Source organism: Panthera uncia, assembly GCF_023721935.1.
Source record: "Panthera uncia isolate 11264 chromosome B3 unlocalized genomic scaffold, Puncia_PCG_1.0 HiC_scaffold_1, whole genome shotgun sequence".
NCBI lineage: Eukaryota > Metazoa > Chordata > Mammalia > Carnivora > Felidae > Panthera > Panthera uncia.
The window spans coordinates 108,982,285-108,987,739 of record NW_026057582.1 but is presented as its reverse complement, the minus strand read 5'-3'; positions in this window follow the sequence as shown (position 1 = coordinate 108,987,739).

The window sequence follows — 5,455 nt, the reverse complement described above, 5'->3', positions numbered from 1 at the left end:
TATCTTGGACTGGTCAGTGGGGGAGGGGGCCCCTTCCCACCGAAAACGCTAGCCGTGTACTTCGCCTGCTGTATTTGTAACCCACTCGTGGTGGTGGCTTTTTTTTTTTTTTTTTTTTTTAAAGGGGCATCCCCTTTTGGGGGGGGGGGGCGGGGGGGGGGGGCCAAAGGGGGGGGGGGGGGGGGGGGGGGGGGACGGCACCGCGGGCCGGCAACCAGCGGGCCGGGCCCGCCCCCCCCCCCCCCCCGCCCCCGGGCCGAGCGCGCCTCCCCGTGGACTTGGGAGCTGCCCAAGGCTGGTAGGACCCACCGGCGATGGCCGGGCCGCGCGCGCTTGGTGGCAGCCTGGGCCATCAGACAAAGGTCTGATTCTCTGTGGCCTCCTGCGCTCGCCTCCCTCTCTCTCAGGGGTCCGACTCTTGCTCTGTCTTTCCCTCTTGCCTCGCTCTCTCTCTTTGGTGCACACTTGGTTACGGTGAGGAGAAATGGAGGTTCAAAAGGAGCCCCATCCCTGGTCCTTGATCTTCGGACACGACCTAAAAAGGACAAAAAGCGGAAAGCATATGGCAACTCAGCTCAGGGAGCTACCAGAGAAAAATAGCGACTGATGTGGGTGCTTTTTTTTTTTTTTATTTGAATAAAAAGAATTAGAATTGACATCCTTTATAAAACGCCTTCTCCCCCTTTTCCTGCCTCTGACCCCTTCCTCTCTCCCTAGAGGGGCAAAGTGTAATCCACCTGCAGGGTTGGGAGCCCGAAGGGATTGTCTCCCCCAGCCCCACCCTGGGTAGCACAGCAGGGCTGGGGGACCAGGGCTCGGGTGGGGACCCTGATCCCGACACTGTGGCGACTTCTTGCGGTTGTAGTCTCTCTCTCTTTTGAGCCCCAACAGATGACAGGTAGCAAGTGGTCTCCTGCAGGTACCACATGTTGGTACCAGAATGTTCTGAGGTATTAGGATTTGGGTTTGTCAGTTTGTTTTGTTTTGGTTTTTTCCCTCCCTCCCTTGGTCTTTTTTTTTTTTCGTCGTCGTCTTTTAAGGAAAAGGTAAAGGCCGATGTGAGCCCTGATGGTGGGCTCTCCATGGATGTAGCATATGGAAGATAATTTTGATATTGCATTTTTATGGATTATTTTATAATGTGTGATTCTGTCTGGTGAGAAGGAAGGAGGGGCTCCAGTGGAAACTTCTGGTCTTCAGTGATCTTGCTCTGGGCGAACAGCTCCCCTGACGGGGGCGGGGGGGGGCCCAGGGGCCTTGGAGACTGGTGAGGCCCCCCCTGTACCTTTCTGAGGGTGGGGGAGGGGCCGTCTACAGAATTTCTCTCTCTTTCTCTGGTTCATCTGCCGTCTTGTGAAGGCTCCAGCCACAAGGGAGGGCGAGGGTAGAAAAAGCTGATTTCCTGAAGAAAAAAAAGAAAATGAAAAGTCATTGTAATGAGCTGTTTTTATATTTTTAAAAGTTGCTATTTAAAGGTTGGCTTGATTGTTGTGTTTTATTTAATTGCCTCCTCCCCCCACCCCCTACCCACCCGTTTGTCAGTCCTCCCCAAGAAGAGCCACTGGGGTCCACTGTCCCTCCTCATGCCCTGGGTTCTGGGTGATGCCCTTTGTCCTCTCTGAACATAGGCTCGTCTCATTTTTGAGCAGTTCACATGCTGTTCCCAACCCCTGAAAGTCCGATCTTGCAGGACAGTGAAGGGGCGTGTGCTCCATACCTCCCGGGTCTCAGCACCAGGGAGTCATGGATGGGAGCTGGGATTTCTTCTGCACACAGGGGCGGGACGGAGTTCCTTAGGGGAGGACTACAGATCTGTATCAAAGTCTTAGCGGTGAGTGCAAAAGTTTGGGGCAAAAAATGCAACGTGAACTTCACGTGCAAAGTGCCAGGACCATCTGGACGCTGAAAGCCTCCACCGTCCTTTTTAAGCTTCAAGTTAGATGTTACGGGCGGTGAACTTGAAGTCTGGTTCACAGAGGTGTTTGAAGGCTTTAGAGGAAGGGTTTGCAGAAGGGCCGGGGTAGGAAATGCAGGCCAGTGCCCCCAGGGAGGCGGGGCTGGGCGAGGGTGCTTTCTGGGCTCTGGGATTTCCTCCTCAAGCTGGGGACTAGCATGGTTTCCAACCCTGTACTTGGTCACAATCGTCCCATCACTGTTGTCCCAAATAAATCACAACGGCCCGCTGTCACTGCACACAAAAAAAGGAAGAATAACTTAACGGTTTTTAAAAGGAGTTTACAATTAGAATACAGCACCGTCTTTATTAGCCTAGAAAGGACAGCCGGACCGCAGGCACAGAAGGGTGGGCCAGCTGGAGAGGGATGCCCTCGGGCTTCTAGAGGAGAAGCTTCCAGCAGGTAGGAATGTTCATCGGAGCTGCATGGACTTTAGTAAAAGCTCACCCACCTTGTTCGTCCAGGTCTGTGCATTGAAGCCAAGGGCTATCTGGCCAGAACATTCTGCGTGTGCCCCGGACCCGCCTGGGGACTGCAGGCCCCATGAGACACGCCTATCGGAGAATGCTCACCTCCCGTCTTGCCCTGGCAGAGGTGGTTACTACCGTTCCTGAAAAGGAACAAGACTGAAAGACTGCCCTACCCAGATGTCCTGGGCACAGCCTAGGATGGAGAGCCGACCAAGATTTAGTCTCAGCCACGGACGCTCACAGTTGAGGTCGGGGGACAGCACAGCCCCTCATTTGTGTGAGCCCTGCTGGCGACACATCCCTGGGCACCAGCCGCTGGCGCCTTGTTTCCTGCCTGTGGTCACCACCGCTGTCCCTTCTACCAGCTCTCCAAGCTTTTCCCTGACGACTGTCACACTGCGTGCTGCCTCACCGGCCACTCCCCTCTGCTTTCCATCCAGCTTGTTGGAAACCCAGCATCTCAGGCCAGCAGCAGCTGAATCTGCATTTTTTTTTTTAATTTTATTTTTGAGAGAAAGAGACTGAGTGCGAGTGGGGGAGGGGTGCAGGGAGAGGGAGACACGGGGTCCGAAGCAGACTCCAGGCTGTTGGCATAGAGCCCGACGCTCTGTGGGCTCGAACTCACGGACCGTGAGGTCATGACCTGAGCCAAAGTCCGCTTGACCGACTGAGCCGCCCAGGGGCCCCTGAAACTGCATTTTGAGGGCCCCTCTGCTGCTGGCACCTTTGTGAGGTACTCAGATTCTAGTCTGTGCAGAGGGGCCTGCTTGCAGCAAATAATCTGCCTCCCTTCCTCAATACCCCCAGGTTGCCCCTGCCCCCTCTCCAACAGGGCAGCAGAAGGTCTCCATGCCATTTTCCTGGCCTTTTCCAAGTCACCCGAACTGTTCTTTTCCTGCAAAGACGAAGGCCCGTGCAGTCTTAGCGTTGGCCACACCTCACCACACCTGTCCAGCTTGACCGGCTTCCCTGGAGGGCAGCACTCAGGGCTTCAGGGGCCCAGGGCAGTCCCGGTGAGTAAATGGGGAGCTCTTAACCTGCTGGAGGGGACCCTAGTTCTCTGTGAGCTGGGCATCTAGATGCTCAGAACTGAAGCCAAGACGTGAACTGACTTCTGGGGTTCTTTACGCTCTGCTGTTGCTTGAAGCAAGGGAGCTGCATTTAATTTTTTTTTTTTTTAATGTTTACTTATTTTTGAAAGAGAGAGTGTGAGTAGGGGAGGGGCAGAGAGAGAGGGAGACACGGAATCCGAAGCAGGTTGCAGGCTCTTAGCTGTCGGCACAGAGCCCGACGCGGGGCTCAAACTCACGAACCACGAGATCATGACCTGAGCCGAAGTTGGATGCTTAACTGACTAAACCCCCCCAGGCGCCCGAAGGAAAGCCGTATTTAAAAGCGGGGAGAGTATGGTTGTCAGAAGGCCACTTTGATGATTTTAGGCCGTGGGCCCAGGCCATTCCAAGCTACAGCTGACCAGGCCAGCCCTTCTGGTGTCCCTCTGAGCCACTGCCCACCCCGGTTCCCCACCCCCAAGGTGCTCAACCCCAGCATGGGCAGTGAGTCTCTGAATTTGAACGTCCATGAGAAGGCACAGAGATACGGACCTCTGGATACTGCAGCTGGGAAGATCCTTAGCAAGACTGTTAAATATTAGAAACTGGCCATCAAATGTTTCACGATGACAAAGCGTATTTTTTTTTTCTCAAGAACACGGTACTTGAAAAGGAACATTATTTTTAACGTGAAGTATGCAAACAAACCTGATGAACCCTTTGAAAACTTGCACAGTTATGCACCGCTTTATTTTTCTTATGCTAATATAAACTGTGCTCTGTTCCAGTACCCATGAAGCATTTTTAAACATTACACTAAAATTGGACCCTTTGTATTTGAAGAGGTATCTATACTGAGCCCTTGATTAAGTGGAACCGTGAAGGCCCAGAAAGGGCAAGTAAGTCACACAGCCTGAACTGGATTACAAATCACATCTCCCTCCCCCTTAAATCACTAGCATACTCTCAAGGAGGGCAGGACTGAACGACGTTTCGAATCCAGAGGATGAGGGCTCCTGCCCCTTCAACAGTACTGGTGAAAACAAAATTGCTCATGGAAAGAGATGGTCAAGAAAATCATGGAAACCAGACTCCTGCCTTGAGAACCTAGAACTCACCAATCCACCCATCTGTCAAGCCATCCATCCAACCAACATTTACGGAGTGCAAATCTAATATGCCAGGCATAGTTCTAGGTGCCGAAGTACAAAGCTCAAACCAATAAGACATAGTGCTTGTCCTCCCAGAACTTTCTCAGCCAGAGATGGGAAGGAATGGGTCCCACGGGCAGAGGCGGAGATCCGTGATCTCAAAGGGAAGAGCCCAGGAGAGAAAGGAAAGGAAAAGAAACCCCCTCCCAACTCCACCCCCGCCCAGCTCAGGCCTTCTTCACGTCCATTAGGGCACCTCAGTCAGTGCCCAGAAAAATCTACGGTGTGCTCACCCTGACCCTGACTCAGCTCTCTCCCAGGCAGCTGAGACAGGATAGGTGATGGCTCAGAAGTGGGCTCCTGGGACCTCCTGGACTGCAGAGGCCAGATGAAAGTCAGATGGGGCTGGGACCTTGTCTCTCCTTGGTATTATAGCGGTCCTGTGCAAGGGTTTGATTCCCTTTAACCATGTGGACACAGAGACGTCTTGGACAAGATGAAACTAAAACAATTTTATAAGCTTAAGGAAAGAAGGAAGGAAGGGAAATACTTTAATGTCATAAATTTAAAAACTTTAAAGGTTTAGGAGTACTGGTTTAAAGTCAGCCAACAAAACCCCCAAGAATAATCATTATTATTGCTGCTTTTCAACATAGTTCTGGAGGCTCTGGCCAATGCAATAAGACAAAATAAAAAATCAACAAGGTACAATGATTGCAGTGAGAAAAAACAAAGTTGTAATTATTTGCAGATAACATGGCTATATACATTAGAAAACGTACAAACAAAGCAAATATGAGAGTTCAGTCAAGGGGCTGGATCCGAGA